Source organism: Cyprinodon tularosa, unplaced genomic scaffold, assembly GCF_016077235.1.
Source record: "Cyprinodon tularosa strain WSP-4 unplaced genomic scaffold, ASM1607723v1 ctg18, whole genome shotgun sequence".
Classification (NCBI taxonomy): domain Eukaryota; kingdom Metazoa; phylum Chordata; class Actinopteri; order Cyprinodontiformes; family Cyprinodontidae; genus Cyprinodon; species Cyprinodon tularosa.
Window position 1 is genome coordinate 387,184 of NW_024038608.1, and position 15,835 is coordinate 403,018.

Here is a 15,835-nt window from a genome sequence, read left to right on the forward strand (position 1 = left end):
GCAACTCAGCCACGAAGTGGTAGGCCACGTAAACTGACGGAGCGGGGTCAGCGGATGCTGACGCGCATAGTGCGAAGAGGTCGCCAACTTTCTGCAGAGTCAATCACTACAGACCTCCAAACTTCATGTGGCCTTCAGATTAGCTCAAGAACAGTGCGCAGAGAGCTTCATGGAATGGGTTTCCATGGTCGAGCAGCTGCATCCAAGCCATACATCACCAAGTGCAATGCAAAGCGTCGGATGCGGTGGTGTAAAGCACGCCGCCACTGGACTCTAGAGCAGTGGAGACGCGTTCTCTGGAGTGACGAATCGCGCTTCTCCATCTGGCAATCTGATGGACGGGTCTGGGTTTGGCGGTTGCCAGGAGAACGGTACTTGTCTGACTGCATTGTGCCAAGTGTAAAGTTTGGTGGAGGGGGGATTATGGTGTGGGGTTGTTTTTCAGGAGCTGGGCTTGGCCCCTTAGTTCCAGTGAAAGGAACTCTGAATGCTTCAGCATACCAAGACATTTTGGACAATTCCATGCTCCCAACTTTGTGGGAACAGTTTGGAGCTGGCCCCTTCCTCTTCCAACATGACTGTGCACCAGTGCACAAAGCAAGGTCCATAAAGACATGGATGACAGAGTCTGGTGTGGATGAACTTGACTGGCCTGCACAGAGTCCTGACCTCAACCCGATAGAACACCTTTGGGATGAATTAGAGCGGAGACTGAGAGCCAGGCCTTCTCGTCCAACATCAGTGTGCGACCTCACAAATGCGCTTCTGGAAGAATGGTCAAAAATTCCCATAAACACACTCCTAAACCTTGTGGACAGCCTTCCCAGAAGAGTTGAAGCTGTTCTAGCTGCAAAGGGTGGACCGACGTCATATTGAACCCTATGGATTAGGAACGGGATGTCACTTAAGCTCATATGTGAGTCAAGGCAGGTGAGCAAATACTTTTGGCAATATAGTGTATATTTTCACTCTGGGCCCAGATTGTGGCAGACATGTTATCAGGGGGTAATGGTGAGCTGTCAACCAAGCCAGGTTGATTATAAGGTTATATAGTAAACAATCTTGTCTAATTGTGGTGGCCAAGCATCACATTCATCAAGCAGATATAAAGAAAAGCCAGGTTCAGCCACGGCCATCGATGGCAGCCCCTTCTCACTAACTCAGAATAATTGCCTCTCTTTCTGTTCCCTCTTTTTTTTCTTCCATTACCTGCAAACCCTCAACTCTGTTAGAAAGCTGCTCCATCAAACCAAAGAGAAAAAATGCTTCATCTGAAAATGATAAAGACAGTTACTGCAAAGCTACCGGTTGACTTCCAAGGTGGGGAACGGACCTCTCGTAAGCAGACAGTGTTTTTATTGAGCTCAATCAGCTCCTTGTTAGTGCCAAAGTCGGTCAATTAAAGAAAGCTTGGGGAACAAATTTGCTACAAATGGAGCCTGTTGATGTCCTGGGAGCAGAGAGAGGGAGGTGACAATCGGGAGGGGGTTTACTTTGCAGAGGTCTGCCCTCCGTCTCAAGTCGTAGACCCGATAGAAAAGATACACAGGCAGCCAGGGGGTAAGAGGCCAGGTTTTCTTGGGCCTTCTCCATTAGACGGGTGGTTTGAACAATCGGCGCCGTTGTTCAGGCCGGGGGGAAAGTGATGAGGTTGCAAATGGATTCCTACGGAGGGAAACAAAAGATGAGGAGATCGTTTAGTGTAACCGGACTCTCCGGTAGGTGCCCCTCTTGGACACGTTAATTGATCTCATTTGTTACCTATACCTGCCCGATCAAGCTGCTATCATTGGCGGGGAGAGGGAATAGGGGGGGCAGGTGAGTGTCAACGTCCTGTGAAAAAAGAAGAATAAATGCTAAAACGTGCTGAAACAGAGAAGTAGAAACTAGGAAATAAATGAAGTTAATGAGAACATGAGGAGGGTAGAGGTATGTTTTCACCACTCTAATCTTACGGTGCTTCTCGGATGGGGCCAGAAACTAAACACTCCCAAATATCCCAATTACACCTGCACTTCTTGTCCTTTTGTGACAGGAATTCCTGATTTTCCCCCTCTGCTCTCTGAATCTTGGCAAACACAAAGTGGACGATTGTCCGGCAGTGATGCTGAGACGACCCCGCTCAAACATCCATGTCTGTTTTTACCTGAGGCGTGCGGATCAGATGTACCCTTAATGGACCTAATTGGACACTGTATTGGTTAGGCATTTTGGAAATTGGTCTGTTTTCAGGTATCTATCTGTGCAATTTAGTTTTTTGTGAATTTCCTACACCTTCAGGAAGATTTACAAGATACGATGGGAAAAAAATCAAGCCTCAAAGTTGATGAAACTGCTAAATGGACGATGTTTGAACAAAAAAATTAATACATGGATAAATATATGGAGGATGGACTGTGTAAGGATGGGTGGCTCTTGGAAGAAGGAAGGAGAGAGAGACAGTAAATCCAAAATTAGATGGACATACTGAGGATTAAATTGTCCAATGAACGGACAACACCACAACTGAAAACTTCAATCAAATGCTTTTGAAGATTTTGCACAAACCCAGAATTATAAAGAGCTTTAAATAGCCAAAAATGCTCTTCTATAATATTAGTTTACTACTACTACTTCTCACAATTGATGCTTTCCCAAAAACTGATGCATTGATTGGCCTTTGGTTAAAAGAATGAAGGACTAATCTTCTTGCCCTCAGCGATACAAAGTGCAAGTTTGTTTTTTCAAGGTTCTTGAAAAGTGAGCGCCCCATCCCTAGCTCTGCTCTTTTGTCTCAGCGTGTCTTTTGCAACTTTCACCCCCCTCCTGCCAGCGTGCCTTCTGATTCTGGCATGGCAGGGTGAGAGCTCTCCAAGCTGCCCACAGCTTCTCATGCATCTTCCTTGGCTGTCACAAGACGAGATGGGCGCCATTCAACCCAATTAGTGAGATCCACTCTGATGGTGGGAAGAACAAAAAAAAAAAGGAGGAAGAAATCACATTTTCTTTTTGCCCCTGCCTGTCATCTGCCAATTTCACTGGAAGTAAGAGAGTGGCATCAATTAATGACCGTGGGCCGGAGGCAGCACCGGCACTGGCACAGGCGCAGCATGTTTCAGGCGTCGGGTGGCATCATGTGTATCCTGCATCCTCGCCGAAGCTAAAGCAAATGAAATGAGACTAATAGGGAGCTCGTTTCCAGCCACTGATTAAAAGGCCTGGGAGCTCCCGAGGCATCGCCCAGGTCCAGGTCCTGGCCTGGTGTCACGTTGCTCCTGTAATGTCATTTTGGACATCGTAACGTCTGTCTCCCTGAGGTCATCTTTCTTTAGACTCTGCCTCTTTTTTTTTTGCCTGTTCTGCAACAAAGCTGGGTTAGGAAATCTACTTTCTGCTTTGGGGGTGTTAATTAAGGGAAGCATCAGAAATTAATCAACAAATTCACTAGGGCGAAGGACGATGTGTCTGAAGGCCTGGAAACAGAGTCCATGGAGCGCCCACGGAGAAGAGGCCCTCGGCTATGGCCGGGCGGATAAACAAGTGCACAGACGGTGATCTGACACAAAAATTTATGTAAGTATAAAATTTTACACTCATTTTCCCTGTCAGCTTGTCACAATGAATTATAAAGGTTGATTCGATTATCCGGCTAAGGGAGATCATCCACGCCCGGTCATCTGAACACCATCATATGGTCAACGTCTGCTGGTGGAGGCCTGTGGTACAACCACAGTACAGAAGTGAATCCACAGGAACATTTGAGGTGGGCGACCACCTTCCCTTGATGACGATCACCTACGGGCGTTCCAACTTACACTGGAAACTTGGAAAAACTGTATTCAAAGAAACTTGTACTCTTTGAGTTTCCTTTTTATGGGTTTTGCCCACTTTCCTTCTCCTTTCATTCACCTCATCTCCACCTTCATTAAGCCAGTACACTTAGATAACTCTCCTGTTTTGTCTTTTAATTTATCTTTGGAGTTTTTTTCGCCACATTCTCTAATTAGCACAATGCCTGCAGGCTATTTGTGACCTTTCCATATGTAAATAGACGAATGCTTCCCTCCCCTCTCTCTTTCCCCTCTCTCATTTCTTCTTCCTTCTTCTTCCTCTGCCTCTGAATAACTTGCAGTGACAGGGCTACTGCGCAAGCTTGTGCTTTCCATACCCTAGCCGGATGGATGACACCACTCAAGGAGTGCTTTGGCGGGGGCCCCAGCGATATCAGCGAAGCGAGGTGGGGTTTCTTTCCTGCACCAGCGTGGTGATTGAAAGCTGCCAGGTGTGACACCGCCAGCTTGTCGCAGTGTGCAGCAACTGTCTACTGTCACTTCCCCTTTTCTCGTCAACACTCGCACCCAAGCGGTGCGTCACTCACGCCGTCCTTTAAGTCCTCTTGCCCGCAGTGCTTCAGCAGCTGGAGAGCACTAACTGCGGAGTGCACTTTGGAGAGGTCTAACCGCTCCGCAGCAATGCTATCTTTATCTTATACCAGATTTTGTTTTATACTTAAACTTAATTTTATCTTCCCTAAGATTCTTTGTGGGAATTTCAGGCAATTTCTACCAAAAATCTCTAGTTTTATTTTAATTCTGGCAGTGCCTACCTTACCCATAAACAGCCTAAAAAACTGCCCAGAGCAGAACCAGTTCTTTTTCGAGGAAACATCACCCCTACTTGGCTCCAGGAAGCCCAGTTTTGTGAGTTAAATGAGACCAAACACATCCTCTAGACAATTATTACCAAACAGACTCCTGCACATTGTTCTTGACTTAAAGTCCTCAATGTCTGGTGTCCTGCAGCTGTTGGCTGTGTCTCTGCTTCAACACACTTAAGTCAAATAATCAGGTCATAAGCAAGACTCATTAGAACCTTAAAATGAGGACGTAATTCAGCAATTTGATCCAGGTGTGTTGGACCAGGGATGCAACGAAAAAGTGCAGAACGCTGGACCTCAAGGTAATGCAGGGTATTTTATTTGGCTAATGCCATACCTTCTGATATGGTGTTTCAGTAAATTCGTTCTTTTATTTTTATTTAGGATATATTTTCAATTAAACTTTTGCTATTTCAGTCCACATTCTACACCTGTGCACCACCTTATGTTGTTTTAATGTGTTGCTAGACCTCATCAAAGTAACAATTTGATACTAGTTGCTCAAGCTAATTTACTTTACCTAAGAAAAGCGCACACATCTTTTTATGTTACTTACATAAAAAGATAATATTTCCAGATTTCTTCATTACATGTAACATAACCCTGATTGAATTAAACTGTTTAAATCAGTTTCAGCATTTAGTCTACTTTGATACATACATCCATACTCTGATTTACACCTAAAGCCGGGCATACACTGTGCCATATTTTCAATCGTTGCACGCAGCTACAACTCAAACTGTACGATGAAACAGTTCACACTGTGTGACCCAACGCTCTGATGCGATCCACCTGCTCGCACTGCATGACTAAAAACCACACGTCAGACTCAGCACAGAGAGATGCCGCTGGTCGGGACTTGTCAATCTGGAAGAAGAACTCCCTTGTTTGTGCATGTGCAGTGCTTAAAGTTCTGATAAATCGGCTCTTAGCTCTGCTTAAACGGCAGGATTTGTCCGTGAACACCTCACAAAGGCCGACTGAATTTCAAACATGTCTGATTTTCTCCCGACCTTACGATTCCTGATCAGGAGGTGGTTGCGAGAGGCTTATCGGCCCTCGTTACCCCCTGTACACTAAACAAGGCCTGACGCATTATCAGCCCTATCGAAAAGAATTCTCGCACGACTGGAGAATCTGTCCGAAAAGTTCAAAAAAATCGAACATTGTATGCCCGGCTTAATCTAATGCCAGCTCTGCTGGTTGAACTTTTCGTTTTGCATTTCCGGCATTCTTTCGGCATAATGCTGTTAGTTTAGCATTTCCTGAGTCTGAAGCAGTTTTCTTACCAAGGTTGTGAAATATCCTAGTCACTTTTTCAGTTATTTTCCAATCAACATTTATTGTCTCTACCTCCTAAATACTTAACTTGAAGAAAAAGTACAAGTATGATCCTTTTAGTGGGTGTGTAGTCTGCAAGTAAATCTGTTAAACTAGTAATCTAATCCCATACTGAAAAACAAAATACGTATTCATTGAAGGAAAACTCCTGTTAGAGTCATGTGAATTATACTTATTCTTACCAGTGCTGGTAAATCATATGTGGCATCAAAGTGATAATGAGGCCATATTCACTCTAAAAAGGGTTTCAGAAGAGATAGGCCCACATCCTCATCAAACTCCCCCTGTGCTTAAGAGTGACCATTTAAGGAGAAAGCTTTTGTCTCCAGTTTTCTATGTAAATTGTGTGCTTTATTAGTGAAGAATATTCGATTTTTATTCAAAATGTCCTCATATTTCAAATCTTTATTGTATTCAAGAGAAACAGTTCCACAACCTAAATTTCTTTCATCCTACTGACATGGACTTTTACATGTCAGTAGGATGTAAAGGTTTTTGATGCTGAAAAACAGTCCGTCTGTTTTCTCCTTTCAAAGAACACTATTGCAGTTATAACAAAGATCTATTTTTAATTATTGATTATTCAGTTGGTAACAGCAAGACAAAGAAAGATATTTTTTATGGAAAGCTCATAGAACAACCTATTGGTATGAAGACAAGAGCCTAACAAAAAATAAATCTTCTCTTATCCTTCCCTGTTTTAATGAATATGCCTGAGTTTCACTTAGAACCCCATTTTCTAAAGTCCAGATAAACCTGCATATTTTAAAGATAATGTTTCCCCATCTTCAAAAATGTAAGTTCCTCAGTGGCGCTAAAAGCTGTTCAAGCTAGGTTAAGAATGGGAACATGGTTTGGCTTGAAGCCACTATGTCATGACCGTCTAAATATTTGACCAGCCACAGAAACAGGGTTGGACTGGGCTTTAGCAGCACATAACTGCTGAGATAATATGTTTCAGTGGTTTGCAGAATTAAACGAAGTCTGATGTTTACTTCAACATGTACGTTCCCTCGATTCCATGATGTTTCTTTCCACAGGAAACTGCGAGCCGTGTGTAAGATTTTCGTGGCAAATGTACTTCCTCAAGGAATTCTCCTTTTAAACTACTGTGTTAGAATTATGCAAAAGAAAAAAAAAACAGACACATGTATCCATCCATGGAAGGGCAGTCTACTTCAAGCTGACATCTTGAAAAACAACATTATAATGACAATTTAAGGAAAGGTTTTCCCAGAAATGAATAGACAGGCTTCAGCGACCTCCAGTAATAAGACCATTAAGAACAGTAACTTCATGTGTTGTACTGAACTCTCCTCAGTCAACACTTAGCTGCATTGCAAAATCCAATAATCTATGTCTCAAATACCTTTACACCTATAGAGACTTACACCATATTCTCATTATCAGTTCGTATGAAATCGTACGAAAAGTTATGCACAGTATTTCTTGGGTTTTTGAAGTTTTTCTTCGAAAAAACATATCAGTGCGCATGCGCAGCCAGCCAGGCGAAAAAAGCAGATCAGCGGACGGACGTAAAACTGGGACGGACGAGCTTTCGACAGTGCAATAATTACTTCATGATGTCTCTCACTAGGTTGCTTGCTGTTTTGTATGTTAGGGTAAGGGTTAATTGTATGTTAAATTGTATCTTATTGAATAGTGCGTAAGATGCGCATGCGCACTGATATCTTGTCTCGAGGCAAGACGTAAAAATACGACGAAATACGACGAAAAAAACGTCAAAAACCTACAAAATACTGTGCATAACTTTTCGTACGATTTCATACGAACTGATAATGAGAATACACTGAGACTTAAGGTATTTCCCATAGGGAGGCGTTATGATGCGTCCACAACAAACGGTTCATTTTACCAAACCATTTACATGTTATCCCTATAAAGATGGCGACTCAGGAGCGGTGTGAGCCAAAGCAAAGCACCAGATTCCAGTGGAGAAAGCATTTTTGGTGATTACATAGACCTTCGTGGCAAAGAGAAATTAGCAGGAGTTGAAAAATATTAACATATTAATTTTGCTTTACCAAAATTAATTGAGGACTACATGTAGGGTGAAGCATGTAGGGTGGAGACACTGGGCAGCCATTTCAGTATATCCCTCTGGTCCTCTCTGCCTGGTAGACCTTTCCAAAGTAACGTTGTCCTCTACCCATATCCTCCAGAGCTATGGTACTACCTTGTCCTAGGTGCGTGCTCTGCTGGGGTTCTTGCTCTAATTTCCTTGCTGCTCCCATCTTAGCTCCAAAAGCTGTTTAAACTTACTTGAAGCTCTGCAGAAAGCAACCATGATACAACCGCAGCTGCTTGACTCCTTGAATTGGGAGCATCTCTAAAAGATCTGCTGGACCTAGGGATGCAGCTGGTTATCCATTGTAAATAAAGCACTGTGAGTCACTCCTTGTACTCCAGATCCACCATGTTGTAATGCAACTGACAACCAGCAGGTTCGATGACAAAGTGGAGCCCTTTGCCTAGTGTAAGAATTCACCCGTCGTGATGTCGAATTTCTAATGAAATGCAAGAAAGCTACAGCAAAGGAAACTGTTGATTTGTTTTCCCCACTGGGTTTGCTTCCAAAGTAAATGCAGCATTAGTCCTCCTCGTTGCAATCACCTGTTTGCAGGTTCCCGGCCTTTTGACCTTTGCAGCATGTCTTTCCTCCTATCTCTCAACCGTTCCTGTCAGCCTACTAACAAATAATATAATCTCTAGTGCCAAAAACTTCTAAAAGACAAAAGTCTTTGTCAGGAAGAGAGGTAAACATCAACCCTTAAGTCTTTTCACAGATTCTCTGTTGAATTAATATTAGTTAGAGTTAGGCCTAGGGTTAGGGGTTTAACTAGACCATTATAAACGATAAAAATTTTTTTGATTTTAACTGTTACTGTACATTTCAGCTCTGGCTGTATGGAAAAGATTGTCTTCCTGACAAAAGGTCAACTTCCACCACATTTCCAGGACTTTTGCAGCTTTTAACAGGTTGTCTTCCAAGATTGTGCTTCATTAAGCTCTATTTAAAACCATGAACTCCAATGGATTTATAGAAAAATAAACCAACGCATCACTCTTTCTGGCAATTACTTCTTCAAGGTTTTGGATGTAGGCCACAGGATTGAAAAACATTTTCACTTTACCTTCCCTTTCAGGGGTTTAATGTTAAGGATTTTTACCACTTGCCCTTCGGGCAAGTGACTTTCACATTTCATTTGCCCAGAAACAATTTTTCCTTGCCCAGTATAATGTTTGATAAATATAGTTCCTAATATTCATTTTTGTATATATATATCAATGAAACATGTTTGCTTTTTAAATGTTTTTTGTAATTCAGTATTTTTTAAGTTTACAGGTTCCTGGTGTGTATATGCATGCGTCAGATAATGAACTCAAGCCTACATTACCGTGTTACTATGCTTTACAATCCTTCCTGCACATTCTTTTCAAACTAAACTTTACTTTAAACTGTTGTGTGCTTGGAAAAATATAAATTGTAATGTTAAAAATAAAAAAAAAACTTGACAGGTTAAAAACAACACTTTTGGGTCGTTTTCTTCGAATGTAAGAGATGTTTGAGTGATTATGCGAATAAAATGATACTGAAACACAGGTGCAATAGTGCTTTCTAGCTTGTTTGTCGTTTTGGTAACTATCAAAATTACCGCTAGGTGTGCAAAAATCACGCCATCTGGCGGAAAATCACCCGGCTTTTTAGAATCACGTGACTTTTTCAAACCACGCGAGAATGTGTACTTGCCTGGCAGGCAAATGCAATGAAATTTGTACTCTCCCAAAAATAAAAACTACTTACCCTGGGAGATCGGGCGATGGTTAACATCGAGCCCTGCCTTTAGAATGGATGCAGATCTTTGATTTGGCCTATGACATAAGACGTCTGTTTTCCTAGAGAAAGGTGAAACTCAACCCAAGTCTTCAACAGGCTTTTCTTTTGAAGATTACCGTGGATTAGCACCAGTCTCTCTTTTTGGCTGAAGAAAAGATTATCCAAAGAATGATGCTACCGTAATCGTATTTTTCTATTCAAGGATGTTCTGTAAAAAAGGGGTTGAATATAATTGCATTGGATACTTTTCATGCTTTGGAAATTAAGCTGAGATAATGTAACAATAAAAACAACCTTTTTTTTTTTTGGTTGTGAATGTTTTAGTAAAGCAATGCCATAGATTCACATATAAGCCCCCGCCCCCAAAAAAACAATACTAAAGGGGTTCGCTTTCAAACTGGTGAGACAAACTGGCTCCCGGAGAAGTTTTCTCCATTTAAAAAAAGACAACACGCCGCCTGTACGGAGGCGGTGTGGATTCTTATTCCTCAGAGACAATCTGCAGTGTTTTAACTCACATTAGCATACATTAGAGAGGGAGAGGCGGCAGGATTGCCAAACCGGATCGCTTTAAAAGACAAATGCATACAGTGCATATGAAAATGAACCCAGTGATTATGGCATATTAATTGACGATGATGTTTCATGCCAGCTCACCACTTAGAAATGGGGAAAACTCTGACCTGCGCTAATTATAAATATGGAAACAGATAAACAAGAATGGGCCCACACACATACTTACAGCTAATAACCTCGAAGATTTGACATCTTCTTTGCACACAAAAATAAATTCCAAATATACGTGACATAATTGTTTTGCGTTTAATGCTTGGATGATGTCTACAAATGGCAGGTCCCCTTGTTTTAGGTGGTATTTATGGACCGCTGGTGGTCCCTAGAGGCAGTGGTTTTCTCCTCTCAGCAGTATTTAATACCTCTAAAGGGCATAATTGCTGATCAGAGAGTCTGCATTGCGCTGTTTGGTGTGTAAAGAACTTCTTTCAATAAGGGGAGGAGAAGGAACGCTACACCTCTGGTATCATGTGCCGTGTTTTTTCACAGTGGCAGGTAGTGGCAGGGACAAACACAACAGCGGAGTGGCTGTCTCAATAACTGGCTGGTGTCTCTTTACCAGCTTCTATTTTGTGCAGGAGAAAAGGCTGAGCTGACGTGTATCACTGGCTGACCACTGGGAGCCACTTAATAAGTAAAGGCACGGTGTGATTCCGATCTAACACAGTGACCTCTAGAGAAGCACACCCACAGGCTCTCTGTGTCCCTCGGTGTCCATGTCCCCCCACCCACAATGATTTGCAAGGGGGAGGAAACATCAACATTACTCCCCCTTCTCCCTAACTAAGCACCTGCTCAGACTAGGACAACCTCATTCCCTCAACCCCCTGAGTGGTGTCCCCCCGACCGAGGCCGGGGCCACGGCGCATTCCAGCCGAACACTGATGCGAGGTGACCGGAATGGCCAGTTCACACGGCCCCTCCAGTGGCGATGGGGCGGCAGCCAGAGTCATAATGCAGACAGCTGGAGGATACGGGAGAAGAGGAGGAGGATGAAGGAGGACGCGGGGCACAAACAGCCACGAGAACGAATAGAGTTAAAGTTGACAGGTTCAGCAGAGCAGCTGAATGTCAGGAGCAGCAGCCAAAGCAGAACTCAAGAATGAACAGACACAACTTATTAAAAGTGGCCACCCTTGATGTGTACTCTTTATTTCAATAAAATAAAATGAAAAAAGTGAAAAGGGGGACATTTTATTTCCACATTAATTCAAAGGATTATTCGTAATTGTACGTCTTTTAGTCCACATTCTTTGCCTATTACAAATGTGTTTTACAAAGTAGCAAAACCCACAGCAGAATAATTTTTTATGTTATTTTTCATCATGAACTCTATTGAAGACACACATGGGTCCATATAAAAAAATAAATATTATCAATCACAATTGTACAAAATTACAATGATTCCATGGTCTGGACTCGGACCTGATTGAGCTTCTTGTAGGGTAAATCGGTATCAGAATTATATTTTTTGTGGGATTGCATAATATCCACATAAATATGTACATAAGTTGAGACACCTGGTGGTCTGGCCAGTGTACAGAAGTGTATAGTATTCTTTAAACAGAGCCACTTTCAAGCATAGTGGCCAGGGCATACATTAAACAAAATTTTCTGTAAATGTCAGTATCATAAATTATATGTTTAACAGTAGCAGAAACTTTAAGAACAGCAGCACAAGAGCAGAAGCCAGAGAGTACAATGTCCTGAGCCTCCCTGGTCTCTAGATTCATGATGATACTCGTGTATTTTTACATAATATCAAACCCCTGACTGTATTATGATCTCAGCAAATGGTGTTTCATTAAGCTGAAGCTCCTGTTAGCATAATGTCTAAGCAAAATAATAAGTTTTAGCTTAAATCCAGTAATAACTTTTACCAAAATATGTATAACTATATGAATGATCATATCCAAAACAATCAATGAATTTCTTTCTGCTTTCTGTGCTTTAAAACATACATATACGAGTAAAAGCTAATGTTTTTGTTTTAACGTAAAAAGCAGTACAAACTAATTCTACTTTTAATTATATCTCAAAGCTCATAATATAAAGCTCCTGATCATTTTATTTTGACATTGAGTGTTATTTTACAAACAATAGACCAGATTGATGCATATTTTGCGCTAAAGTGCAGGTTAGCTAGCACAGTCATATGTTAGCTAATAAAAACCTTAAACACATTTTAAGGCTTGTTTTTTTAAGCTGAAGTCCCATATATCCATTATTTATGTTTTTAATTCAACACATAAACCATTGATAGATATTTTAAACATTACAATATTGTAAATTGGAGCTAAAGCTCAATTGGTGCTTTTAAAGTTAAAATAAAGCAAACTAAAATTAGCTTATCCTAATTTTCAACACATTTTAATGTAATTATTCGTATCTTGTACTTCATGATCTAACAGGTCCCACTTGTAATTAAAATCTTGGATCTCAATGAAACAACCTTTATAAATAAAGGTGAAAAATGACACGCCTGATTAAGAAAAATTACGTTTTTGGTTTTTTTGCAATATAGGTACAATGCACAGCTATTAGCAAAAAGTAGTGTACATGAAGTATACTTAATTGGGACATTTTTAAGTTTATTCAAGTTTTCTAAAGTATACTTAAGTAAACACTTTTTATACTTCTCAGTGTAAGTTAAGTACACTTGACTATACTATTGTTAAGTATATGAAATATAGTTTAGAATAAGTGAACTCTAAGTGTGCTGCCTGATTTTAAGTATGAAATTAGTGCACTTTTAGTATACTTGAATAAACTACTTTTTTGGCATATACTTAATCATATTTACTTACTGTAACAATAGTTTCAAGTTAGCAGGGTAGGACATAAAAAACCTGTTAAAGTAACTAAATATGATTAAGTATATGCCAAAAGCGGTTGCATTATTTTTTTCAGTATACTGACCACTATAACCACTCTGCTAATTGCACACTTTCATATATCAACTAGAACCTTTGATTTAATGACCGACATTTGAAAGAAGAAAGCTGAAATTGAACTGACAAGATTGCAAAACGGGTATTCTGTCAAGGTCTTTAGATAACTATTTTGACTTTGATAAAATTTGATTTTTTTAGAAAAAAAAATTGTTTTGATTGCATGTTTTCAATGAGTCAAACAATATTCAAACTCTTAGTGATGAATGAAAAATTATTTTTTTTATATTGAAATGAAATTGCAGTAATGTTTGCTGAGATGTTTTTTTGCATATTTTTACAGGTTGTTTTCAAGCGTTTTTCTTTGGTCATCTTTGGAGCGTTACCCTAATTGTTAGCTTTCTTTCAACAATGATTACTACAATAAGTTAATTCTTCTAGTTAAAATAATTTTCAAATTAAAAGATGAATGTTCATCATATGTTTCTTGCATATTCCTGGATTATAATGTGGGATACATGTTGATGTTTTTTTATAGATTCGTCTTGTTATCAGTTTAGTTGAAGGGATTCCTCATTTGCTATCTGAGTTAGATTATTGAAAAAGCTTAAAGAAAACCAACAGCATCCATTAGTTTGTCTATTATTAATACACCCGGTATTAAATTACAAATCAATGAATATTTTGACATTAAAGCTGATCTGCAAAATATATATTTTTAAAGTCTGACAATTGAAATGAAGCACAAATTAGAATAAAGCTGTTAAGCAGTGCAATAAAACAATAGTCATGGTTGACACAAAAACACAGAAAAGGGGTAATTTGCTTCAAATGGCACTAAAAAAATGTGACACAAAATTATAAATTATTATTTTGACTTTTTCTATAACCTTTATAAACGTTTCTTTAACAAGGAAGCTCATACAGTAACAGGAAAAAGCATATTTTTGTTTTTTTTGTTATTGAAGTCTTAGTTTATCTAAAAATAACATTTTACCTATTAAAGAAACAGCTTCTTTGTTATTTACACACTTTTACAGCAACAAAAAAAGGAGCACTTTACTGTACTTTATTTTTTTTTGTGCAAATAATACAGATATAAAAGAAATCCAGACCTGTCTTAATTAAATATATCTGCTTTAAGGCAAAAAATGACAAATATTTCGCTCCCCCTCGAACGGAAAGATCAGTTGCATTGAGAAAGTGTTAATTAACGAGAGACAAACCTTCCCCGGCTTTGTGCACATATGCAGGCGTAACCGAGGCTCCTGCTCTCCGCTCACAGACCCACAGACCTTATTAGCCGCCGTCCTTATGTGGACCAACTGTTTGTTGGTGAACCCTTACACCACTTTTTTTTTCTGTGAAGTAGAAACAGAATGAAAAGAAGGCATGAAATAATTTGTTTGATTTGGAGCAACTCCAACTCAGCAGGTTAGGGGATGCGGGGGGGGTTCTCTTTTATGTTTATCTTCTCGTATTTTGTGTGTGTGTTTTTTTTTCTTTTTAGGAAGGCTGGTATGGACAGCAGTTCTGGGTCTTATTTCACTTCCTTCAGCTGCAAACCCTCTATTTGTTGGTTTAGGTCAGGAAGACGTGAGGAAATCACGTCCCCCCCCCCTCGCCTTACCCCACAAATACTCTTCCTCTGCCCTCCAACCTTCCCAACCCCCTTCCCTTCCACCAAGACCTCGCCACCACAAAGCAGCTCCTAATTATCTCTGAATAGCAATTTTATTGAACCCTAATTTGCGGTAATGAATTGTGATAGGTGGCAAGGCAGACTAAAGAAAAGAAAAAACTTCAATGCAGGCTCACACTTTCCGCCACAGCTCGTGGTGATAATCAGCGTTATTGTTCACGCTTGACCCTGGATGACCAGATAAGATGTTCACATGATGTTCAGTTCGGGTTTGCTTACATAAGAACAAAAGGAAGTTGGCTGTATTATTAACGCACATAAAAATTAAGGGGCAAAACAGTAAATATTATCACCCTAAATGTTTAATTTTTCTATCCGTATGTAAACAAAAGAAACCTCGATGACCGTTTAGTATCCAGTGGCAACAAATATTTTACACATTCTGTATACAAATACAAAAATCCGTCCTAGACATATAAAAAAGAATCATCTGCGAATACTTTGATATGTTTTTATAATTCACACAAAATCTGTTGTCATTGCTGTTATTAAAAAATAAGTGAATACATCCCATACAATTTGAACTCCTGCTAAAAAAGCCTGTAATAAATAATTCCAATCGTGACTTTCATAAGGCGTCAAATGTCTAACAGCAATTTGAACATCCGTACTAGAGGAAGAGCTGATCCTCCTCGGATTTATTTCTTTAACTATAATGTAAAAGTTTTGTACAATAATTTAAAAAATAATACAAGCAAATAAAAACTTTATTTTTATACTGTTTTTTTTTATACTGAGATTTCCAACATAAAGATGACATTATAGCAAAATGTCCTAAAATTAACCCAGGTATTTTATTGCCTACCAAAGAAGTTTTAATGAGTTTAACAATG

General features: G+C 39.9%; 1 long non-coding RNA gene across 1 annotated transcript; it reads right to left on the bottom strand.

Moving 5' to 3' along the window:
- Positions 1-970: 970 nt before the first annotated feature.
- Positions 971-14,651, bottom strand: LOC119781569. Its single transcript, XR_005280589.1, has 3 exons — positions 14,527-14,651; positions 1,768-1,833; positions 971-1,665 (listed from the first exon to the last, which is right to left on the bottom strand). It is a non-coding gene; the product is annotated as an uncharacterized LOC119781569 (long non-coding RNA).
- Between the last annotated feature and the right edge of the window lie 1,184 nt (positions 14,652-15,835).